This window comes from Aythya marila (assembly GCF_965140915.1).
Source record: "Aythya marila genome assembly, chromosome: 1".
Lineage (NCBI taxonomy): Eukaryota > Metazoa > Chordata > Aves > Anseriformes > Anatidae > Aythya > Aythya marila.
This window is the reverse complement of record NC_139042.1, coordinates 109,671,610-109,698,732: the sequence shown is the minus strand read 5'-3', so window position 1 is coordinate 109,698,732 and position 27,123 is coordinate 109,671,610. Positions and strand designations below refer to the sequence as shown.

General features: G+C 36.8%; 1 protein-coding gene across 1 annotated transcript in view; it reads right to left on the bottom strand.

The window, feature by feature from the left end:
• Positions 1-27,123, bottom strand: part of HTR1F (5-hydroxytryptamine receptor 1F) — a 118,582-nt gene that overhangs the window by 45,363 nt on the left and 46,096 nt on the right. Inside the window, exon 2 of the mRNA XM_082764502.1 lies at positions 20,759-20,873. The gene's annotated coding sequence lies outside the window, so the exon portion shown is untranslated. The remainder of the gene's footprint in view (positions 1-20,758; positions 20,874-27,123) is intronic.

Here is a 27,123-nt window from a genome sequence, read left to right as displayed (position 1 = left end):
CTCCTAATCTTTCTCAGACTTTCATCAGCCCTTCCGTTTTAATATTTTATATAATAAAACCCTAGTGGTTGTATTTCTGTGAATATTGCTACTCCTTCCTTTGTTTCAGTGGCTTCTCTCAAAGGATATGTCTTTTGCTATTGACCATGAAGGTATCATGTGGGTGTATTTAGCTTCTGTAGTGGTTCTCAACTTATTTTTTTCCCCAGCCATTTTGTAGACTACTAAGAATCTTCCAGTAGAAATGTAAGTCCCTGTATGACAACTCCAATGTCCTGCTCCAGTAGAGTGTTGGTTTTGGTTTTCACCTCCCTAATTGTTTTGTGTGGATCTCATAGGAATAGTTCATATAAAGGTTTACAGACCACAAGATGAATACAGTTGTTTCACATGACAGGAGAGTGGAGATGAAGTGTCGTTAGGCTGTTGCAGCAGTATGTGTTAAGTGATGATACATGTATGCAATATATTCTGACTAGTGTTGCCTACAGGATTAACAACAAAACATGTATTTATCTTGCTTTATTCACTGAGAGATAAATATCTGTTAATCAAAACCTGGTGCTTTTTTTTTTTTTTTTTTTTTTTTTTTTTTTTTTTAAACTAGGAAAATATTTCACTTTGGTATAGCTCTTCAACCACAATTTAGAACATGAAAACAATATGCCTCATTTTATCTTTTTCCCTACAAAGCAAATACATTCTATCTCAGACCAGAGTAGGATGAGGTTAAAAGGAAGATATTTTATCAGGGAAGAAGTGTATTACTACTGAGAGGGACAGCAGCAAAAAGGCTGAAGAGTGAGTGGTTTGCTCTGTCTCAGTGGCAGCAATTTCTCTTTTTAGCCACTAACCACCCTGGAGGCAGCCATATGAAAAGCCCACTGCTGAGGGGGAGTGAGCATGACATTCTCTTCAGTGGGATTCAGAGCTAAATTAGCTCATCCTCCTCCCCCGTATCTTCCTTCATGAATTGCTGTGATGTGGCTGCATTAATGAGACACCAGCCTTGTACAGTACCTTTCTAGTGCCAAAGTTCAACTGAAGTTTGGCAAGACTACCTGCAAGTGCTTAGCTTTACAAAGTTATGGGTTACAATTTTAAAAGATTGCTTAATTTATTATATAGTGCATCATCCCTGTTTCTTTCCTTTATTTATACATTTTTTTTTTTTAATTATTATGTTTTATTTTTTTAATACAACGGTGAGATGCCTCGACTTGCAATATGATGGTCTACTACTCTGTTTCAGCCATGGGTGAGTTCAACCAAGCTGGAACTCATAGGGCGTCTCTGGTGTTTTTAGTGGCAATGAGCATTCCTGAACATGGTGATTTGCTGTATCCACAGAAAGTGAACTTCCAGCTAATAACCTTAAAGTTTCTTGGGTTATTTACCCCTGTGAAATATGGGTTGTTTGTATGAAAGAACAGTGCTTCACAATGTGGTCTCTGGTTTGTTGGTGGTTGGATGGCTGGGCAGCACTCAATTAAAATAAGTAGCTTCTTCATACTGCTTTTAGAAGTTTTACCAGTGTTTTCTCTTTCAAATCTAGAATCCTGATTATGATTGGCACCAGGGTTAAACAAGAAGGAGGGAAGTGCAAGAGATGAAAGCATTAAGAAATTGTGAAAAACTTGCCTACAGAATGTGCTTGCTTCTAACTGTTGTAGGCTGCATATTTTTTGATGGTCAAAGGATGAACAGTTGAATTCCTTTTTAAATGACACACTTTAGATGTTGTGTGGATATTGCTGAGGCCATCAGCTCCAGGGCAGATGCATTCTGCAGTGGACAGCGATGTGCAGGGGGCTTTCCTGCATTGAGGAAACTTGAGGGAGCCACCAGAAGCCAGCAGCTATTGTGAAAGTGGCTGTCGAGGCTTTGGTGGGACCAGGATCAGCCACACCCCCACACGCCCCTGCTTGATGAACCTGATCTCTTTCTATGACAAGGTGATCACAGAATCACAGAATTTCTAGGTTGGAAGAGACCTCAAGATCATCGAGTCCAACCTCTGACCTAATGCTAGCAGTCCCCACTAAACCATATCCCTAAGCTCTACATCTAAACATCTGTGCTTAGTGGATGAGAGAAAGGCTGTGGATGTTGTCTACCTAGAGTTTAGTAAAGCTTTTTACACTGTTTCACACAACATTCTTCAGGAGAAAACAGCTGCTTATGGCTCGGATGGGTATATGCTTTGCTGGGTAAAAAAATTAGTTGTACTGAATGGAGTGAAGTCCAGTTGGAGGCTGGTCATAAGTGGTGTCCCCTAGGGCTCAATACCGGGGGCAGTTCTCTTCAATACCTTTATCAATGATCTGAATGAAGGGATAAAGTGCACCCTCAGTAAGTTTGCAGGTGACACCAAATTAGGTGTGAGTGTTTATCTGCTCGAGTGTAAGAGAGTTCTGCAAAGGGGTCTGGATAGGCCAGACCACTGAGCTGAGGCCAGCTGTGTGACATTCAACATGGCTAAGTGCTGGGTCCTGTACTTGAGGCAAAACAGCCCCATGCAATTCTACAGGCTGGGTGAAGAGTGACTGTAAAGCTGCCTGGAGGAAAGGGTCCTGGGAATACTGGTTGATAGCTGTCTGAACATGAGCCAGGAGTGTGCTCAGGTAGCCAGGAAGACCAACAGCATCCTGGCTTGTATCAGGAATAGCATAGCCAGCAGGAGCAGGGAGGTGATCGTCCCCCTGTACTCAGCTCTGGTGAGGTTGCACTTTGAGTACTGTGTTCAGTTTTGGGCCCCTCACTACAAGAAGGACATTGAGATGCTGGAGCATGTCCAGAGAAGGGCTATGAAGCTGGTGAAGGGTCTAGGAAACAAGTATTATGAGGAGCAGATGAGGGCACTGGATTTATTCAGCCTAGAGAAAAGGAGGTTCAGGAGAACTTATCACGCTCCACAACTACCTCAAAAGAGTCTGTAGTGGGGTGGGGTTTGGTCTATTCTCCCAAGCAACAAGTGGCAGTACAAGAGATAAAGGCCTCAAGTTACACCAGGGGAGGTTCAGGTTGGATATTAGGAAAAATGTGCATTTGGCTGAGGTGCCTAACGGTGGTTAAACATGCTGGTGATTTAAGTGAGGAAGCTGATAGACAAGCAGAAGCAGAGAAGTGCACTGAGGGGAGCAGTTTTTAAATACTTAATTACAGAGTGCCTGAAGAAGACTGGGAGCTTCCTAGAGTATGGATCAAGTGTTTTCTCCTCTGATAGGATTAGGCCACTCTGGCTACTTGTGTCAAGTCCCTTCCAGACATGACAGTGCTTTGATTCCTCCCACTCCCCTGAGGACTGTAATTAAGAAGTTACTGCCTCCCAAGTGCGCAATTATATTCTCTAAAAACCAATAACAAGCCCTTAGTCTGAGGCGTCCCCTGCTTCCTTCATTAGCATTTTCTGATGGATAGGTAGGTAGTTCATTACACTTGGTAAAGTGCCAAGGATGTTTTCTCCTCCTGAAAATTTACTGAAATGTGAAGGTTCTTAGAGAGGGGATCAAAAGAAAGGCATGAGGTTGGTTATATAAAAGTATAAATATGTTTAATAATTGTTTTTTGTTAAATATATAAGATCTGAGTATCTGTTGAGCTTGCCAAAAAATGAGCAATGATAGGCTTCTGAGGATCGGACATTTGGGTTTTACTGTTTTTAAGTTCCGTTAAAAAACGTTGATTCTAGATAAAAGATGTTGGAAGAAAACTACCCAAAGAGACAGAGTTTCTCAGCTGGTGACAGAAATAAAAGACTCACTAACCCTTAAATCCTCTTGTTTAGACTAACCATGCACTCGGTTATGTCAGTGCCACTCTTAAGCTTCTGTGAAGGCAGAATTGGTTATGGTAACGTTGTGTGTGCAAGACAATAATGTGATTTTCTTGAAAACCTGCTTTGAGCAGTAATTTGACTATTCCGCTACCCCAATGTTACTGCCACATCTCACAAATAATTATCTTTTTCTCATTTAAAGCACTCCAGCAATAGAAATTAAGCAACTCCTAGGCATGATCTACCAACGCAGTCGCAAAATTTTGAGCTAAAGCTTCCTTCTTGCCATGTATACCTTCATACTGCATTCTGAGTGGGCATGGAGACTGCTTTATTCACTCCCTCACTGCACCAGCCCTTAGGCTTTCCTCTCTGCTTCCTCTGTTTAGACTAAAGAACTTAATTTCTTTGATATTTCTTCTAGCCTTTTTTTTTTTTTTTCCCTTGTTCTTTTCTGGGTACTTTTCCATTAATTCCTGTCTTTCTCAAATATATTGCTCAAAAATGGAGGTTTTTTTTTGATTTTTTTTTCTTTTTTTTGGGGGGGGGGGGGGGGGTGTGGAGGAGGGAAATGCTTTGTTATACCATGTTTTATGTATTTACAGTCAATGTTCTCTTTTTCTTTTTTTCTTCAATACTATGGCACTGCTAACTCATGTCCAGCTTTTGATCACTCGAGTCCTTTTTTGCGGAGTTCCTTTTACCACCCTGCCATTTGCCACCCTACTGGATGCAGGTAATTATTCCTGCCTAAATGTAGTGCTTTGAAATTCACTAAGGACAATGGCTATCTCTTGCTAAATTGGTTATTTCTCCAGTTTGGCACAAATGCTCTTGACTTAGGATCTCATTACCAGGAGTGGGCTGCAACCCAGAACCCATTTACCAGAAGAAAAATACTTCTCTGTGCTTGGACCATAGTTCCAGAAGAGGATTTAAGGCTCACTTAGGAGTTATTAACATATTGGACCTTCAAGGAAGGTGGTTTTTTTTTTTTTTTTAAGATGAATGTTTTAAGGACTATTATAAGGAAAATGGGAAGTTCATAGCTTTAAAAGCAAAGTTCATTGCCTGATGTCTGTTATAGTATTTTTCTTCAGTTCTACATGTCATAGGAAGCTTCAAATAAGTTGAGTGCAAACAAAATAGCCTGTTTCCACATCAAGAATTAAGAATAATAGCTTGAGGGAGAAAGAAAAAAGCAAACTGCACAAAATTAAGGAAACAAAATAATGAAGCTTTGTTTAGTAGATGATTCTAATAAATTGCAGCTTAGCTAATTAACATAATGAGGCAAAAGCAATGTTAAAAACTACACACTACTTCCTCCATTATTTTATGATCCAAAATGACTTTTGTAGCACTGCTACTGTCTGCCAGTATTTTAGTCCTGGATGTTGTGTCTAAATTAGGAAATTGTTCTTAAGAAGTAACCTCTAAACATATAAAAATGCTGGAATTACGCCAGCTCTTTTGGTCAAGAAAGAGTGATACTTGCACAGTATTCTAGATTATTGCTTCTTCAAACTGTGTTCAGACCCTGAATGTTATTCATTAAAAGTGCTGGGAGCAATACTTGAAAATAAAAACATTAACTGGATTGTAGACATCAGTACAAGTCTAAGAATAACTCTGAAGTTAAACTATAAATGTTTGATTTTTATATTCCTTCTGTTCTAGTACCTGTAATGCTAGATAATAGTTGTGTTTGAGAGGACTGGATGGCCTCTCATGCAGGCAGAATAAGTGTTTTAATTTGAGTGTGTGGAGTTCTGAGTAGAGCAGGGAGTGTTACTCTATTTATTCCAATAGTCTGGCTATTCCCTAGCTAATTAACAATGAAATGGACAAACTGGCATTGTTATTACTATACACTCAATATAATTCAGTATCTTTGTTTTGCATTCTGTTGGTTTTCATTGGGCTTTGCTTTTCTTGCAAAATATTTCTGTTGGTGTTGATAATGTCTACATTTAACTTGAACGCCCCTCTGTGGATGAAAAGAATCTGGATTTGTCTAACAGAAAGTAAAAAGTCTAATTTAGGAAAATATTTTAAAGTGTTGTTGAATATAGTGAAATAACATCCCACACCTAACATAACAAATGCTTGTATAGGACATATCAGCACTCTGCTGTCGTAACACACTATGTTGTAAGACATTACTGGATCTCCAGGATTGTGAGTAAAGAATGAAAATAAAAAATAGAATTGCTACCTAGTACCTTGGAGATGAATGCAATCAGTCTGAAATTCATTCAGGTGACAATACCTAAAATTATTCCCGTATGTTCCATCGTACAATGATTAGCAACATTCTGTAGCTTTGTGAACAAAATTGTCATGCTGAATCTGTGCCTCAGGATGAATTGTAGTGGGATGAACTACATACTCTGCATAGCTGGGCTATGCAGAGAAGGAGGTTAAGGAAAACTATGATTTTGCTACTCTTAAAATTCTTACAGCAGTGTTTATTGAGAAAGTCTTCAAAACTTTGAAAGAAGAAAGATGGGAAATGACAGTGAGGGGAATGACTCACCATCGTCACAGAATAAAGGATGTTTCTTACTCGGAAAGTGCTGCAAGCACACTAGTGCGAAGAGAGAAAGTGGTGAAAAGAAAGACAGGTTGGAAGTAGATAGGTGTTAGTGTCCAGTCAGTAAAGATGGAAAACTATCCCTGTGCCCACCATCTCTAGGTTTTTTCTCTTATCAGCCAAAAGTTGTGACATCCACCGACAAAATATGTATTTGTATACTGCTAGTAGTAGGCCCAGAAACATTAACAACTTTCCTCTGTTTGGTTAGCTCAAAGACACTGGTGTTAGCGATTCAAGGGTATTAAGCCCAAGTATCAAGGTAATGGTACATGATGGATGCTCCAGGAGCTCTCCTTTGTGCTGTTTTAAAAAGGGAAAAGATTCTGCAAAATAACTTTATCAAGAGAAAACACTGGATATGAGCTTGCTTATGCAAAGATGGTGTTCATGGTCTAAGAATTTTACAGAGAGTCAGACTTCTGCCTGCTTTGTTACAGAATCAAAGTGTAAGTAATGTAAAAGAAAAGAAAATAAAGATTTCAGGGTTAGACATTTGCTTCTGGTCCCAAAGGAGTTTTAACACTCTTTCTGTCACTTAAAAACACTCTGAAATCAGTTAAGTGAAGCTCTTCTCTGTCTGTGTCGTCTTCAGTGACTTAAGAGAGGCTGTCTGATTTGCAGAAGTGGCAAGATGCTTTGAAAAGCTGATAATGAGGAGTTGTGTTCTCCAAGTAAAAAGAAAGGCCTGTGCATTGCTTAAATCCCTGGCAACTGAGGCTACCCCCAAGGTAGGGCCATGCAAGTTAGTAGGTACTGGTGGCACTGTTGTCCTTCTGTCCTCAAAATGAGAACAGTGCTACAAGCTCTCTGGTTTTGGGGAAGAGGCCTTCACTGTGGTTCAGAAGAGATCTACAGCGATGAATACCACTCATAAGGACTGTGAGGAAGTGAGCAATTCTGGTGGATAGTAAATGATGCACACAAGAAAAAGAGTAATATCTTGGGGAAAAAAACACTAATATCTGTCCAGTGCTCATGGTCACTGACCGATAAATTTAACAGGGTCCCATGGGAAAAATAACAAAGTATGGTACAATGAAAGACCATACAACAAAGCAAGGGAGATGAATTTGAATTGCATGACAGTTTTAATCTTGTCTTTTTCTAACATCTGATTTGTCTGTGAACAATATATTCTTTGTCGATGTAGATTTTATAGGGTATTTTTGGCCTCCAGGGTGTCTTTTGTATGCTCTTCATGTACACATATGCATACAAACTAAGAGTCTACTTACCTTCCCAAATAAGGCTGAAAATGTTGCTTGTTTATCCAGTGCATTTTTGCAATGTGATGATTTTTTCAGGTAGAGCAGCAAAATGAATTATGCAAAAACCTACTGTGCTAAGATTAGGAAGATGTGATTTGCAAGGAATATTTTCAGTTTCAATAAATTTCCTTTGAAATCTGCAATTTGTGTGTTTAGAATATTATATTTTACATTTCTAGACAACAGAAACCTACTTTGCTCAATGTCAGAGAACAAATTAAGTCATCCTTCAGTGTGTCACTTCTAATCCAGAGACCACTCTGAAGATATTTTTAATGGCTTTGCAACTAGAAGTATCATCCTGCTAGTTTGCCTAAACTCCTTGGATACTATTCTTTGGAGTTACAGTCATTAAAGGAAATTTATGGTTCAGATTACAATGTTAATGTGCATAGAAGCAGATGTCTAAGTCTTTTCCTATAATTTAAATATATAATATTAATATCCTATTTTATGATATTAATATTGTATTATTAAAGATATTGGGGGAAAATTTGATTCAGAAAGAGTATCCATAGTTTCTTATTTAACTAGGTGGTCTACTGTTTATAAACAATATAAAAAATTTCCTGAGATGCATAAGTGTTCTATTTAATCTTCTTACTCACGGACCTGGTGGACTGCTCTTTGACTTTATTGCTGTTACCTATTAGATGCAGGGGAGAACCTTCCCTCTGACACTCATGTTGTATCTCTAGTGCCTTTCCCAGATTCTGTCCCTAATAAGCAATATATAAAAGTAGCTTCAATTATTCTCCCTTTGGTAGGAGACCTTGGAAAAACCTTCAGGAGGTTGTGAACTAGTATGCATCATACAGCCTATCTTGTCATGGTTTTGCTCTTTCTCTTCGCCCTTTCCCCTTTTGTCCTGAGGATGTTCTGCCTTTGCACTGTGACTACATTATCTTTTTGCCTCCTATTTTACTTCAGATCTCTGATCCTCTTATTACCAGTACGGTACATGTATTTAAATTATCTCCCATACAGTGTAACAATTTCTAATAGGGGAAAACCAAATATGAAAGCCTGGAGAGTTTTATGCCCAAACCTGCTCCAAAACAATAGTAATGACACGAGGCAGCACCACATTTATGCCCCTCCAAAAACAGCCTTTGTATGTTCAAATTCTTATGCCCTAAGCTATAACGCAGTCATATAATACAAACATTGTAGCTGTGGTCTAAAAACACTACTCTGGCAGTCTAGGACACTTAATGGTCTTAATGTTTACCTGAAAAAAGCACATGGTAAGAATAATAGATAATAACTTTTCCTGATGGCACAAGGGTGAACAGCCTGAGTAAAAATGTCAGAGAGGGAATATAAGCTCAAATCAAAGATTGCTTTGTCCCTGAATCACGGCTCCAGGATAGCCCACTACAAAAAAAAAAAAAAAAAAAAAAAGGGCAAACAGATCCTATAGGTGGTAAATCTGGCACTATTTTCGCTGATGTCTGCATTCAAGTAGGAAGGAGCAATCTTCATGCAGGGGCTTCCCATGGAAAGCATATCAGAGGAGATTGGTCCATGGTTTAAACATGCAAGGCTTATTGACTTCAGTTCTTGTACTATCTATGAGTAAAATGGGTTGCCTTGATGCACTGTGCCTTCCAAGACCACCACCTTATTCTGGCTACTGGGCTGCAAGCCATTATCACTAAATCTTGGTTTGTGTTAATTCTTAGCTCTGCCAAATAAGAGGACGATGAGAACTAAGGGACAGAAAAGTGTCCCAAGTGTATGCTTATGGAAAAGTGTAGCAATGAAGGAAGTGCAGGTAGCACTCTGTTACCCTCCTGGTCTACAACATCTTCTACTGACTTTTCAGGAATCTCTGGAGTGGGTATGGTGTCTGACTATGCAGCAATCTTCAATGTATTTCTTTCCATGATTTTAGTTAGGTATTGTCACGTGGTCCCTTTGCTCCAGAGGATGTGCCTGAGCAGTGCACATACAAGACCATCTACACCTGCTAGTTTGGGGGACATCGTTCTTTTGCTGGTATGCTCCACACAGTTTCAAGGTAGGTTCAAGCGCCTATTCTACCATTGTAACATTTTCATTTTAAAGACGAATATTAAAGACAAGATGTCTGCTTATTCACTGTGGGAAATGAAGTATTGCACTGCAGGAATATCTTAAACTGGAATGGGAATTCCTGCTTTCCCTTAAGTGGTCTCCCTGTTAATTTGCACTGATTTGCACATTGCTGGCAATTTTTGGCTGCAGTACCAAGTTTCCTGTCCCTGTAGAAGTTCAATATGTTTCCCTTTGCCTTCTCACACACTACTGAACTCTGGCTTCCCACCCCTGCTCAAACACTTGCTAATGGGGTTGGTTTTGTAAAGGAGTAACCACAGAGTGGGCAAGATCAACTGTTCTGAATGAAAGCAGAATTTCAAATCAATGGGGAGATCAACTTTGCTGCACTTTCCTTTGTAAAGTAACATTAACTGTTCTTCAGTGATAAGAATCACCTCTATAATAATAAAGAGTAAGAAAATAATAATCATGAAGATATTAATAAGAGCACTTTTTAAATGTGTGTGTGTTTTGGAGTGAGATGTTTAAACAGCACCTCAAGTTTATCTTAACTATGGCTGATGAAAGCAGTATTTCTCTTTAGTATGAGTGGGTGGTGTTATCTATTAACATAAGTTTGAAATCACACTGCAACATTTAAAGTCTATTTATATGTGAAAGACTAACAAGTAGATGAGTGAATGTAGGTCAGAGGTGAGTTAAAGAAAATGGTAATAATAACACGTGGCTACATGGGCTGGGTAAGAAATTTCTGATGTCAGGAGAAGAGGATTAGGAAAATAAATTGGTGTCCAAGTAGACTGCAGATTCTTGTAGCAGAACAAAATAACAAACATTATGACTGAGCTTTACAGCACTGTGGACTGACTCCCTGCAAAACCTCATGTTTCATCCCGGAGACATATTCAAATATCTACCACTTATCCTTAATAATGCTTTCAAGGCATACCTGGTTGAATTGTTTTAAAACAAACAAACAAACAAAAAACAAAACCCACAAAAACAAAACAAAAGAACTTGACCAGATGGTTTTAATGTGTCCAGACACCATCTCACAAAGGACCATAGATTGTTTCCATAAATGACAATTTAACTGTCAAGATTTAATTAAGAAATGAATATGAGCCTTGGGAATAAACAGGATATTCTGTGGGTGTTGGAAAAAGTGGGCAGTCTGATATGACAGGGGCTTAAGAATTGCATCACTGACATAGAATTGTCCTCCCAGCAGTGATCAGGGACAGGACTGCTCAAAAAATAAACTACCAACCTCAAAATATTCACCATAAATACAACACATGATATTTTCATATTGTTCTCATTCTTACACATTGTTCACATCAACCACATTACACAGTTGGTTGTTGATTGTATCAACCTGCATATAGCAGTCCTGAAAATGCTGGGAAAAGGACACAGAGCTTATGGAACTATAAAATCATAATTTCCCTGTACACTGTTCTGCTACTGTGAAAATTGTATACTTCTGATGCCACAATCCTATTACAAGTGTAGGGAAAGAGGGGCTGCAACAGCAAATTAAGTTATGATTATTATATCTCCTGAAAATATATAACAGGCTTTGTCTGATACAGGGTTTGTTTTTCCTGTACAAAGGAGCTGTCTGAAAGGCAGCAGGGGAATGCTTATTCTTAAATTATAGCAATTTAAATAATATTTGTATAAGTATGCATGTACATATGTGTTATTAATATTAAAAAACCTACTAAAGCTGACATAAAAGTCAAGTTTAAATTGAAATTGGAAATAGTGAAGCCTAAAGTATAGCTTGACATCATTCATTAACGCACTCATACAGATTCAGTATTGTTTCTGCTGTAAACCTAACATGTTAAATCTAATCAGTATTTACTGTACTATATCTGAAGATAATAAGGAGGGTGCATTATCTATTTTAGTAATGCAAGACTCATTTTAGCTGTCAAAAGGTTAGAGTCAAAGATATACAAAAGAAAATCTTCTCTGAGTGAAGTCTAAAGGGACATTTAATTTGTTTCTGTTCCATTACTTCAGAAAAAAAAATATTTTGAAGTGTATAATGAGTCCATGTAAATGGTAATTTTCTGTGGTAATTTCTAAAAGCTTTTTAAATAAAGCTATTATTATTATTTAAACCATAACAATTTTTTTTTTAATTATTTTTTTGTGTCAGTGTTAAATTGCCTCTGTGAAGTTGTGACAGACTTGTGCTTGAAATATTAAATATATATAATTTTCAGGGCTGTAACTGTATTGGCTGGTCCCAGATATTTATTATAGGGAAGGCAAATCCTAAGTTTCATAAAGTTCATGAATTTTAATTTCCACTCCTGATTTGATTATTTGAAGATAAGTCACTTCATTTAGATCTGTTTAGAGATGAAATGTGCAAACAAAATCCTCTACTCTGCTTTTCGCACTCAACATAATGCATATTCAGCTTACAAGGCCCAAAGTAACAAATTCTTGCTTTAGCTATGCAAGATAAATTAGAGAAATTCTACTGGAAGCAGTGAAAGTATCTGCAAGCACATTTTTAATAACCCAGGACATGTCCTGTTGCAGAATTCATGAGGCTATGAAGTTATTAAAACTGCAGTATTCATTGCCACAGGATACTGAAGCAGTCAACAATATAAATAGATTGGAAAAGGATGGTGACAGATTCATGGAAAAAAAAAAAGAACACTGGTATTGAACATGATGACTCTATATGTAACCTCCATCTCAGGAACTTTAAAGCCATTTTCAACAGGACTGTCCCAATGTGGCTGTATTAGAAGCTGTCACTAAGGTCTGACCCAGTACCAGCATACTTGTTGGGTGTCAATGAAAGGAGCCCATATATTGACATGGAAGATTGATTGATTTTTTTTTTTTTGATTTTTTTTTTCAAGTTCATTCATAGTAGTAGAATATAAAAGACTTAACAGACTTAATGTTCTGTTTAGTGTTGTAGGATCCCTGTATTCAAGCTGGAAAGCTTTTGCCAGATGGTTAATAGCCTGAAAGTATGCTTTTAGCCTTGGAAAACCAGGCTTAAAAGTTTTCCTCTCCCTAGTTGATTTGTTCTGCAGCAAACAAATGGTGTAGTTTGGGATGATGACAGACTGAATTCAGTGTCATTGTCTTAATTATGGAGATGAAAAGCATAGTTGCAGCTGAGAACTCAGAAATATCACCTGCAAGTTGTAGTCACACAGCTGTGAAAAAAGTAGCAATTTCCTATTTAGTGATGGTTTTGTAGCATGGATAGCCAGTGGCCTCAGGCATTTCCATCCTTCAGCATCATCATTTGTTTTACTTGTCTCTGCTTTAGGCTTTGCCTTTCTTCAGTTGAGAATAGGTGAGAGGGAGAGTCATCATAAAATGTTAACACTGTTGCACCAGAGCTCACACCACACTGAGGTATAAAAGCTGTCACTTAACCAAAGTCACTGTGTGTGTGCATCTCGTGAGTGAATAACTGAATGAGAGATGACAGTCAGCAACTTAGCTTAGCACTTAAGTTGAGTTCAAGGTACAAAAAGTCTAAAAAACAACAACACACACACACACACAAAAAAAACACTAAAAAAATCTAAATTCTAAAAAATCTAAAAATCTAAAATCTAAAATGTTTTGAGTTTTCATTTAGGTCTTAACATAAGCTCAGGAACATGGATACTTCCTAATATTCTGCAGAATTATCAGTTTATCTTACAAAAGGGAAAGTCACAAACTATGGCATTTTTTCCACAGGTGAAATATCTAAGATATTAAGGAATATGTTTCCAGTGTTTTGCAGATCAGAAGGCTAACTTCCTTGAAGTAGTTATGGCTATATTTTATGCTTCTAATAGGCTGTGCACATTTGTGCTTACAATGCAAGTGACTGCAATCCAGATACCAGAACCTGCAGCAGCAGTAAGGCACCAAAACCCCAAACAAAGCTCTTACAAGCCCTCCTATTCTGGAGGTTGCAAACAAAATGTAGAGAGCATGGTGTTTTCAAATGCATGCAAAGTTGTTCCCTATGTGTCCCCCAGATCTTTGGTAAATCTACCAAAATATTGCAACTGGAAAAATCCTTTGGAACTACTGGGATGGAAAGACAAGGAAGGGAAAGCTGGAAAGACTGTAAAATGAGTATCACCCTGGTGGTTTGAAGTGAGGCAAAAAAAGAGAAGTCACTTGGATAGAGATAGGGATTTTTCATGTGCAGTTTTAGTCACAGTTATGATAGTAGCTACCACTGAAGTTTTCTATTAGTGTGGTTTAATGTACATTCAGGCCAAGACTGTTAGCAGTGCACTGTGCTGGCCCATCTGCTTTTCAGACTGAAGTGAGGTTTTTCTTAGTAAAGGTGATGGCCATTCTCTTTTCAAAGGCCTTGAAGCCATACTACATAACCAGCTTCATGTCCTTACTACGTATGACAAAAGGACTCCTGGGTACAGGAAGTATGTATAAGATAAAATTGATGTTTGCTGAAATATTTTTTAGGGTTGAAAGTTTACAACTTAAGGTGCATTAAGATGGAAAGCAGATGTAAACTATGAAATCACTACAGAAGTGGATTTTAATTGCCTGATATAACCAAACAAGTTTCTGAAGGGCTTTAAACTGTTAAAATTTTGTCAAGCTAAGCAGTACCACAATTATTTTCAAAAATATGTTTTCCAAAGCATTCATTTTTCCTATTTATACTGAAATCTCTTTAGCAAAGGGACCATTTACTACCGTATGTTTGTTCAGTACAAGATGGGTATCTAGGCACGATTACAATAACACAATTAAGGACAAATAACCACTCCAGGATAATTCTATACAGTGTAGTAGATAGACATTTGTATTCATGCTCTTGTACCTCAGATATAGTCATGACTTATGCAGTACAGCAATTCATTAAGCCACTGGTTAGAATCACTGAGTTACACTGAATAAAATTCCAATTTTGAATGCTTATCTGCTGAGCCTTTCAAAAGAAAATTTGCTGAGCTTTGCTGTACTAACCGTTTCTACAATAACAGACTTTATTTTAATTCAACTAGACATATTTAGGTGATGACACTACTGTGTTCAAAACAGGACACAGATTTATCAAAAATATGGTGATTAAAATTACTTTCAGAAACACATTTTAAAACTGTGGACAATTTCCCCCATTTATTTATGAAAGTATTTATTTTATCAAAATATCGATAACTTTTCTTCCATTAGCTCCAAGTGTAATTGACCCTATTCATTTGTAGCTAAAATTGTCCTCCCTGGAGTCCACTGACTGAAACAGAATTACAATTCATGAAGGTTCAGCTGATGTAATCTACCTCAGCTATAACCTAAAGAAGTAACATAATTCTTACAATACATGATAATAGAAGCAATTGGCAAAGGTCAGCTTTTCAGATATCTTGTAAAAATGTAATTAGGTTTAATCTTCTGATAGGTCTTCTTCTGCCTCAGTGTCTGTACCAAATTTGGGGATTTTCTAATTGAAGTGCACATCTATGTGACTTTGTTAACTTCAAGTTATAAGGTTCCAGTATAATTAAAATAACCTCAAAGTCAAATTTAACATGTAGGATTTTTGCTAAACTTTTTGAATGAACTCTATAGTATGATAGCAAAACACATTTTAAATGATCAGTTCTCCTGAATAATATTTGAACACCACCCTCCCCACCTCCCCTCAAACAAACAAACAAACAAACAAAAAAACACGCTAATGTGTCCAGGCTATTATTTTACATTAGTGAGGGCAAAGGATATGTCAAAATGAGGCCTTTCTATACATAACTCCTATCTGTATTTCAGTTTTCCATTTCTAAATCCTAACTTTTTTTTTAGGATGACTCTGTTAAACTCACATCACTTTGTTAAATCACATGATAACTCCTTGTAAAGCTGTCAAAAACTAGATCAGTGTATATGTATATATATATAAAATGCAGATGCAGAGGTCAGAGAAGAAGATAGTTGGCAAGAAAGTTGAAATGAATTCTAGTTTAATGCTGAGGAAAAATATATGCATACCAGCATTGTTGCTGTCTACAGACTCCAAAAATTGTTTTAGTTGAGCTATCTACAATTAGAGAAATGATAACATTTACATGATGACTTACTGTATGAGCATCAATTTAGTTACCTTTCAGTTTGACAGACTGCTATAAAACAGAAAGATGTCCAGCAAGGAAGTGTGCAGAGACAAAAATGGCACAAGCTGTGTATCAGATATGAATAAGTTATATAGTGAGATGATAAGCTTATGCCTCTGTTTTACTGGAGGTGCTTGTATTTGCTAACAGGGAAGTGAAGTATTTCATGACCTTGAGGTAGCAGAGCATACTTGCTTCCTTTATGTGGGTAGCAATATGTGAGCGTGATAGACTGACACTTAAAATCTGCATTATATTGCCATTTGGAAAGGATATGGGACCAGAGAGACGTCTTGCATATTTTAGAAGATTTTGTGAGCCCAAAAGGCTTTCTAACTTCATAAGTATTCAGGGTGCACTACTATGGATCCCAGCCTTAGAGCAATCTCTGTAACCTCTGTGGCATTGCAAAGGTCACTGGATTGAGGTGTCTGCTGGGAGCCTGTGTAGTAAAGAACATGCCAGCTCTGAATACCTAAGGGTTAAGCATCATGGAGTACCGCAGATGTTAAACTCCATGAGATATCCTCAGCTGAGGTACAGATGAACTTGTATCATGTCTGTATATTGTCCAGCCTGAAGGATGCTCTAACCACTATTCCATAAAGTTCAGGGTTTTCAGTAAATTAGTTACGTTGTTTTCAGCTGAGAGAAAAAACAAACAATGACAACAACAACAGAAAACACAAACAACAACAACAAAACCCTACAAAGCACACACCTGTAAGATTCAAAACTGAAGATAAAAAAATATAATTATGACAGCTTATTGTCGGATGTGTATGTCCTAGCGAAGAGCTTATTTATCATGTGTTGTTATGGACCATTCAGCCTAGGTAATAATGAACACCTCATAAGATCCCAAACAACAATAATAATAATAATAACAAAAATTGAATTTATTCAAAGACAAATAGATTGTGAATATTTACACGGTTAACAAAAGAGGAACTGGCATAACATAAGCCTACCTTATATTGAAAGATGTTAGTGCTTAATGCATTGAAGAACAGATTCAGGAGTAGTGAGTCTTTTTGGAATACTTCTTATGTAATGTATTCAAGAGACAAAGACTTTACCAGCTAACTGCTATGTATAGAGCTAGCTTCAGTTTTGACCTTATTGAGGTTTAAGAAATGTATACAGATATGCTAGTCTACAAATATGCTAGCAATTACAATGATAAATGCTGGTAAGTGCCTTTCTCCTTCTTGCCTAAAACTTACTCAAAATCTTTTATCAAAATGTACAATTGAGTACATTGGTGGTTGCACTTTGATTTGTATCTACTGCCAAAACAGTGCATCTTTCAGATAAGATTCTCATGTGTTACTTTTAATAATAATGTTTAAAAATAAAAGACTGCTTTCACCACAATAATGAAGCAGAAAAGCCAAGAAAATAGGTGTGTGTCTTAGCACTGAAATTCATTAAAATAAGAAAAATCCATGAAACAATGATGATAACGAGAAACATTGGAGTCTCAGAGTGGACAATATGGAAAACAGAGATTGCTTTTATGGCTTGCTGCATTGGGAGTCTCTTTTATTCTTTTTCAGATCTTTCTCTTTCCCTTCCCCATTATCCCCTCTCTGCACCCCCTTTTTTAGATCTAAAGAATAAAAGAAAATTAAGGTAACTGAGTTACTTTTTCAATCCAATAGACATACAGGATTTTAGTAGGGCAAAAGCATGGTCTGGTGGACGTATAAGGAATAATACTTTATTTTGTTTATGTAAAGATTAGTATTAATTATTACCTTTATTCCAGTGCTAAGAAACAAATAATTATTTAGTAACGAATAATGCCAAAACCTAAAGAAGGCAATTTGTTGTAATCAAGATATTCAGGTTTCAATGGCCTCTATTTAATTTTCAGATTGTGTATGTGTTATCTGTATTCATCTTAGAAATAAGTTGTCCTTATAAAACCTGTTTTTAAAAGAAATGTTCAATGAGGTGCAGTCTTTGTTTTTCTCATTAAAGTATTTTTACCTTCTCCAGAATATAATGAATTTGCATAGCAAACGCTATTGAGACAAATGCTTGCCTTTCAATTGCATTTCCTTTTCTTGCATTGTTTATATTATTTCTTTTCTTCAGCAAAGCAGCCCAGTATTAAAAAGTGGCACCAATGTGATCTACATGATACTATTGTTTAGTATCTATATGATACTAGGTTAGATACTAGTATCGATATGATACTTTTCTGCATGTCTGCAGCACTGTGCTGATTTTCTTGACAGACTGTGGGATGTTAAGAATACAGAGGGATTGCAGGGGAAGCTGATACACTGCACACATCTAACCAGAGACAAGTTTTATAATTCTGATATCTATCTCCATTGAATTCTGTTGACTATGGAAACACAAAAGGCTCTCTGCCTGGGACAGAGCCCTTTTGCTGTTGGAGTACAGATGGTATGAAAGTGCTTTATGTGACACAAACTGTTCCAAAACATTCGGTGCAGTAAAATGCATTGCTGAGACTTGTCTTCTTTAAGCTGCTACTCTGTCACGGTCTTCTGCAAACTAGCATACAACCAGCTAGCTCACTTCCATCATAAAAAAAAAAAGGGGGGGGGGGGGCGGGGAAGCGTCCTATTTATTTGTTTATTCTTCCCTTCCATTATCTCCCATCAGATAGTTTCTCTCTATAATATCACCTCAGATATTATAGTAGAAACACTGAATAGACAGAATTTCTCTTGTACTAGATATAAACAGAGGCGAGTAGTAAGGAAGAAAGTACATTCTAAAAAAAAAGGTAGGAGAAAAGGAAAGAGAAGCTTTCAGAGCAAACATTCATCACACTTGGGTCTGCTGAACTTTCTGGATACAGTATGAAACACCTCCTTTCCCATGTTATGGTCAAAGCTGTCCCAAAAGGTTTTAATACGTACAGTTGGTTTGGATGCTGCTAACTTTCATAGCTTAAGAGACCAGTGTTTCGCACAGTCTGGTAGGCAACTCATAGGCTAAAACTCTGTTAGAGACAAAGAGCATCAACTACCTTGCTGTTTTCCTGACACTTTGATGATAATTCTGTCTTCTACCTGTAATGTTTCTCTCTTGATTTATGATTTGTGTGCTCTTTAGTCCTTGTTTTAAAAGATAAATTAATGAGGTCACAAATCAGAAAAGCATCAGAAAGTAGCATAGAATCATCTAGGCTGGAAAAGACTTCTAAGATCATCAATCCCAACCATCAACCCAGCATGGCCAAGTCTACCACTAAACCATGTTCCTAAGCATCACAGCTACACATCTCTTATTGGTTCATCCATCTTTGAATTTGGCAGTTGGAGCAACTGCTGCCCAAGGGAAAGTCCTGCTTAGAAGTATAAAATCATACAAGTTTGGGAACTTTTTCCTACTCTGTGCATTCTTCATGGTGGCAGGAAGGGCTTGAAAAGGCTGAAAATGGTCTGTATTGTGACAAAACTTTCACTAAAATCTGTATGTTTAATTAAGATTAGCATGTATCAGTTAGAAGCCTTTCTTATTTTTTTTGTTAATTTTACAGTTATCCACAGTGACACTTTTTTAATTGTTCTATTATTACAAGCACAACAACTTTCTTTGCCTCTTTTGCTGTGAATAATAAATTTAAAGAACACCTTGACTAATCTTTCATACACCCAGGCCATAGACAGAGCCCTGAGATGTCAGGACTCTAAACTTCTGTAGATAAAAGTGAGGGTAAGGAGTGCCGAACATCTGAAAATGTCAGGCTTGTCTGTAGCGTCTGTTTCTTCTTCTATCAAAAAAGTAATGAGAGAAAGTATCCTGAGAAGGATTTCTTAGAATGTCGAATAGTGGTGCGTTTCTTTTTTCCCTCTGAGCATATGCAATTTTCAGGTACACTTATGAGTGATCATACTTAATATGCATTTGTTCACAATTGATTGCTGAAGATTTTAATTTGTCTCTTGTTCCTTTTTTATCCAGACGTATCAATATTAAGTGACAGTATTGTCTCCTGGCACAGTTGCAGGAAGTTTTACCCTTCTGTTTTTAAATGCTGTTGTATGTAAGCCAATTTAAAGTGTTTTGTGAATTGGTATCGTTAAGCTATTGCATTTTAACTGTTAGGGAAAACAAGGATTTGGGGATTTCATTGTTGTTGTTGTAGGGAAGCTACATTTATGTATTATGGGAAAGGTCACTTTGAAAAACTGTACATAACAAAAAGAAGCATGCAGTGGCATGAAATGACCACTGGACAACACAAAAGTGAGAAAAATCTCACAACACATCTTCATGATGAGCTACCATCGAAAGATTTTAGGGTTCATCTGGGCAAAGATATCTTCAGTTAAGCAAAATAATGAGTGCTGCTGTGCTTTTCATATTCAAAATGTCCTACAAAAGTTAAGCCTTCAAAATACATCTGTGAAGTGAGGCGTTATACTACTACCACTTTTTTTTCTTTTTTTTTTTCTTTCCCTTTGTTGAATATTTAAATGCCCAAGGTTGCAGAGAAGGTTGGTTAGATCTAGGACTACAGACTGCAAGCTTCTCCCGCAGTGCCTGAACTCAGACTGCACTAGATGTTCTTCACTTATTTATAGTCCTCCATCCATTGGTCACCACCTTCCTTTTCTCAAACTCATTGTCTTTTTTAGCTTCGCCCTATCAGGTCTACAGCTTTCTGTTGCACTGAGTGTGCTGACATTGACCAGTTAAGGCTGCCATAAGGCTGTATGTCAACCCTTACCTGGCAACATTTACCTCTTCTGACCCCTTTCTCTCCTGCATTATCCTACAGAAAGATCAATTTTAGAGCTCAGAAAAACTCTCTATTGAACATGCTTTACAGTGCCTCGATGGAAGATCCAATTAAACAAGTTTGATCACCTTTAAATTAAGTATAGCCCTCACAAGAGAGCCCCCATAGAACCTCTACATATGAAGGTGGAAAGTGACTCACCATTTCCAGTGTTTGCATTAACCTTGGTAAGACAGCCTCTATGCCAGGAGGCTCGGGGAGGGGCGTGGAAGAAGGAATTGCATTACCCTTAGCAATACTGGATACTGCCAAATACCTGTGAGAAAGCAAAATGGCATAAATATAGACTTCATAAGTGACAGTGAGAGAGATCTCTACTTCAGAGGAAGAAAATCATCTTTCAGAAGTGTTAAACTGTAATTTACAGGATTTATTCAACTAACTGGTGATGATTTTTTAAAAGCTTAGAGGTTAGTGTCAGGAAAACCCCACAGAGTTCATATAGCAACATAGCTGGTAATATCTGAAGTTCTTTTTAACGAGCTAATGACTAGTAAAAACCTTGTTATTCCAGAAATCAGCTCCACTTGAGGAGCTCAAGAAATTGAAGAAAAATGACTTAGTTTTAGTTAAGAGGTTAGTTTAATTGTGAATATAAGATACTTAAAATGCTAATGTGCTTAAAATGGAGCGGATGTCAAAGGTAGTTTTTATTTCAAATTAGAAGGCCCGTCAACGAGGCAAAAGAGCAAAATAAAAGGAAAAAAAAAAAAAAGGAAACTAATATTTTTTTTTCAGACATTATCAAATAAGATGGTAATTTATCCATAATATAATTCTACTAATGCTTGACCATGACTTGGTACTAGATGAATTCCCACAGCACAAAGGTCTCTGGGGCAGGTTATGAGGATGGTTACAGTCCTGTTTGTTGTACCATCTTCATGATGTTATAGCTTAGGCCAGTCTAGGCAATAGCATTGTTTCTTGAGGTTGTCAGTGCAACTTTGGGAAATATGGGTTTCATTATTGCTAAAGAAAAGGCAGTGGCCTCATGACATAAGGGAAGGTTCCCAACAAATCGTGAAATATAACATAATGTGTTGAAATATCATGGAAAAGTAAAAGATTTTTTTTTGTTAGTTTTAATCTATGCTACTGGTAGATGCATTAACCTTCAAAATGTAACTTTTTGGCTGTAATAATAGAGTTTAATTACTAAAATGAGTGCCTGTGCTTTTCGCCTTTTCCCTCATTCTTGGCATACAGATTTCTCTATCTCTAAGCAAGGCCAGGAAGCTGAGAAGGTGGAGTGGCCAGTATGAGCTACTATGGGAAGAAGAGTGCTCAAGTGCAGTTCTAAAGAGAGTGATGATGTACTTGACTGTTTCTCATTAAACATCTGACAGATGATCAGCAACGACTGATCAAGACAGAAGCAAAGTAGTCCTCCTGCCTGTTTTTGCTTGAAAATTGTTAGTGTAAGCATTATCTGAATCCTTTTTCCTTCATTGCATTGCATTGGATGTGGCAAAACTACATTCTGTATAAGAATGTAAAAGTCTACTAGAGCTGGGATAATTTTAGTGGTATCTTATAATACTCAAAAGGGTTTCTGTCTTTCAGATACTGTCCTAAGAAGTAGGAGTGGAAGATGACTTCTAGTTCCTGTTTGAGACCTTACATGCAGGGTTTCATTCCAAGTTAAGAAATTATAGTTAACAGAAAGTAGAGATTGCACTTAGATACCTTGGAGATTGTTTGTTTGTTTTCCTAGAGAAATAGAAGGCTCTGTTCTTTGCCAAACTCTAGTGGTTCTTGTGCCAGCCTCCATTTTTTCAGCTAGCTGGCTCTTTGCACTCAAACCCTTACCAAAATTGTTCCCCTTTTCTCTCCTGAACCTGTAATGCAAAAAGCAATATTTTAAAAAATATGTGCACTTAGCAGTTGAGAATTTCACAGCTGGCCCACCACCCACTGGACATAATTCTGGCCCAAATGAGGAATGCATGTCCTCTGAAGCGAGACTTGAAGCCATGTGTCCCCTTCAAATCAATATTTGCACTTTTTATCTAGACATTCCTGGGAAGGCAGAGCTACAAGCTGTCTACCAGGTCTTGCTAAGATTTTTTCTGTAGGAGAGAGGAGAAGGTGGATGTGGGAATCCTTGTTAGTGATAGAGTAATATGAATGTAGCTGTTTTATCTTCCACCATTCTGGCTTAATTAAAATGTTAAGTACCGTGGGATAAGGACCTAAGGTTTCAGCACGTATACTGAACAAATCTCTCCTAGCAGAATCCTACCTAGCCAGCAAGTATAGTCTACATGGGATTATTTCTTCTGGCTTTCTAGAAGAAGAAACAGCTGAAGAAATAAGTTATGTTCAAATAGTAGCTGAGGCTATCGTTGGAATAGTGATTCCTATAAACTGATAATGGAGAGGAAGACTTTACTGCATAAATCAGGACTTCTGGGGCCATTGATAAGTAGTTTACAACCAGAGTAAATTTTTTTTTTTTTTTTTTTTTTGGTAGCAGAACATCCCCATGCACAGGGGAAAAAAAACCACAAAAACAAAAAAACAGGAAATTGCCCCAAATTGTATGAATTAACTGTTTCATTTAATAAACAGATGCCAAGCTTTTAACTGATGAGTGGGGTTGTCTTGTACATACCAGGACTTAATATTTATAAACATAGACCTATGTTTTACCCAATATAAAAACATTTCACATCTGCTCAAAATGCAATTTCAATTTATGCATAGCAGCAACTGCTTTTAAGGAGGTAGATCCTGCAACAGAAGTAGTTCTGGACCTGGCTTCATCTCTGAAGCATATTCATTACTTCTATTGGTTTTCAAACTTCACAATTCTTTTGCTTCAGGTCTGAATGGTTATTACCTCTTGTTGAAGTCTACCTGTAACCAAAAAGCAGAGTTATCAATTCCATCTTTTTTGTCCTAGTAATGGCATTGATATCATGAGGGCTTTGATCTTGTGAAAAACAATAGAAAAAGTCCTCTGAAATGCATGGATTATTTATTTATTTATTTATTTATTTGTGTGTGTGTATGGTTAAAAATAACATCTGCAATAATTCCATGACAAAACTAAAAGTGCCTTTCTTATTCTGTGGAGGATGCTAAATCCGACTTTTAATATAAAGACAAGATGTGCTAAGACAATTATTGGAAAAAATCAGCTTTACATGAATTTGACAGCTGTTTTTAAAGCTCATCTGGCAGCACCATTTGTTATAGTACAGAACACCTAGGTTCAAAATCACACATGAGGTTTTGTATTCTCAAAAGTTAGCAGACACTGGAGGTAGCATAACAAAAATGACAGTCTTAGTGCAAAGAGAAACAGAAATCAATCTGTGATCTTGAGCTGTTTGTTTTCCCTGTATAAAAGGGGCAAGGACTTAGAAGTAGATAATATGTCCCAAAATGGCTTGATGTCCATAGCTGGGTGGGAACTCTTTTACTCCAAATTTACAGTGACTGTATTGGATATGCCAGAAAATGATGGATCAGTACAGTTGTATAAATCCCAAACACACAAGTATAGCTTTTCAAAAACAACTTACAAAGCAGCCTTCCAGGAGAAGAAAAAGTCCACAGTAATGACAGCACACTGACAGTACAATAAAGAGGATTTTTTTATTCTAACTGCAGGGGTTGACAGTGACCAGAGGGCAAATGCATAAAATACGAAAGAAGAACCTATGCTCAAATGTCATAAACTCCCTGCCTCAATTGAAAGAAAAATAAATGTTCTCAAAATGTGTTTACTTTGTATAGGCATAATAATAATAAAACGATAATTTATCTGACCACAGTAAGTATTTCTGAGCTTGAAGCTGAGGATCTGATGCTACATGACATTATCTGTGTATAAATAAATCCTTTTCAAATGTTAATTGCCATAAAAATAAAGGAAACCTTTGACATCTGATGATGAGAAAGATTGCAGCAAAAATGAAAATGCCCAGTGAGTGAAGGGTTAAGTGGGTAGATGGTCATCTTTGTGAGCAATTTTTGTTGACAGTTTTTAGGCGGTACAATTCAATTGTACAGCAAAGCCGATTATTAACTATTTCTTTTATTACTGAAAAAGAATGATAGCAACTCTCAGGGATGACTATTTCTATTTGAAATGAGATTTGCAGGCATAAATTGCATCTTCAAAGCAGATCTCAATCTAATCTCAATATTTATTGAGATATTCGAGTCTCAATATTTAGTTCTAAACAAACCTTCCTTCAAAACTTTTATTACTTTTTTTTTTTTTTTTTTTTTTTTTTTTCCCCTGTTCTTCATCTTATGCTATCAAATGCTTATGTTAGAAAGAAGGATTTTTGTCTGGAGTTTTTCTTCCCCAGATATTTCCCATGTGTATCTACAATCCTCAAATGGCTTGTATAAAGAGGATTAGAACATGTCGTCACTAATTGCAGATGAGGATTTAAAGCAGGGATGGGCAGGAGAAGCAGAAAGATAAGGTTGCCCCACCTGTCTTCATTTGTATGGCATGAATGTTTTCCTTCTACCTCTGCTGCTCCAGAAGGTTAGCCTGGCTTCCACATCTGTCATTATCTTATGGCAAAAGAAAACAGATCTTTGTTGAACATACTGAAAAGCTAACTTTTCTATTGAATCATTCCCAAAGAAAAATTTCTGCCATGAGGCCTACACAGAGTTAGTTGGTTCATGAAACCACAAGAAAAGGTGAAGATATAAATAAATAATAATAATTTCTGATGTAAAAAAAAGCTAGGTTGTAATTGTGGAATTATATTTTCCTGCTCCACCACATTTTTTTTTGTTTGTTTATGTCACTTTGCAGTGCTGTTGTTGATCTTTACATATTTCATAGGAGTACATCCTATGAGTATGGAAGTAGGAATGGTAATAAATACAAGACACAATCATCTGCAAATATTACTGTTATTTAATGTCAACAACGGGTAGTAATTTAATTAATATATTTAAAGAATTACATAAATAGCAATAGAACAAAATTATGTCAGCTTGCATTTCCCTTTGTTTTGCTTCAAGACAAATCAATTATGAAACACAAATCAAAGTAATAGATACACATTTAAAACAATTTTGGGTCCCAAACATTAATTAACCATGACTGAGAGAACTTTCTCTCATAAAGATAAATGTTATATAATAAAGAACCTAAGAACTCACATGTGAAGCCATGGACTACTTGGAAGGACACTTTATATCTTTTTATTAACCTTAATGTTCCTTGATGGGTTGAAGTCTAATGAGTTAAGGCAAAATAAGCAAGACCAAGTAGTCAGAGTTGCTTTGCTGTTCTCTGAATGGATCATTCTTCAGTAAACTGCATACACAGAGGAAAGAAGTTAATTCCCTTTAATTTACTTTAAAAAGGATTATTATTTTTTTTTTTGTTCAAAGCCTGCTTTCTTCAGACCTTGCAATGAGACAAAAAAGTGACTCAGCAGTTTCAAAATATAGCAGGACTGAGCCGGGGTAATTTAATTATCTTCAGACATTTAATGAAAAACACAGATTTTTGCCACAATTTTTCAGGACTTGTCTGTCAAACCTTGGCAGATCAGGAAACTGGCAAAGACTATTTCTTGATTAAGGCTGAGGAAGAGCTTGAAGTTCACTTTAAAGGAGAAAGGATGTTGTCGTTTTGTTTCAATTTCTACCTTAATTACTAAAGATGAGGAAAAAAAGAGTAAAACAACCTCTTTGTCTAACCTATCAACAAAATTATAGCCAAAGTTTTACTTCTCTCTGTTCCTCCCATACCATATTTTGACCTTTTTGAGTGAAGAAAATAATTTTTATTTTTATTTTTTTGGAAAGCAACCCATGATTTTAATTAAGAATTAAATACTTTGTTCTAAAAATGAAAGGAAAATAAAGTTTCAGTTGTATTAAGTGGAGTTGTTGATGTAACAGTTTGGTTCTTGATCATCTGAACTCATGATGAACACTAGTATCTCTCTGTGAAAGCAATGTTACTAAAATGACTTAGATTCTCTTGGTCACTTACTCAGAGTACTTTCAGTGAGAATAACACTGAATAGTGGACAAGAAACAGTTCACGAGGACAGTGCCTAGTATTTTAAAATTTATATGCCATTTCTTGACTGGTATAAGAGGTATGATAAGTGTGCTGTCTCTCTGTGTGCTGACAGAGCAATGTCTTACATAACAGAAGTGCATGCCTTTTTAGCAGGCAGCATTTGAGTCCTATGTACTAATCTTTTACCAGTGGTCATATAGCTCAACCTTTCCTGGAATGGTGCCTCTATTTTACTGTATAGCTGTTGGTGATGCAGGGCTTAGAGAAAGTTCTTGGAAAAAATAGTCTTTTTGCTAACTTTTTCTCCCAGTTAGTTGCCAAGCCACTGACAATGACTCTGCTCAGGGTTAATCTGTGCTAACAAAGTTAGAGGTATTGAACAACACAGTGGCTTTCCAAAGCCTACTTGGATTCTTTACCTGCTTTCTTTCCAGTACAGTTTCTGCTCTGCAAATAGTGTTTGTGGAAAATTTCATGTGTGGGG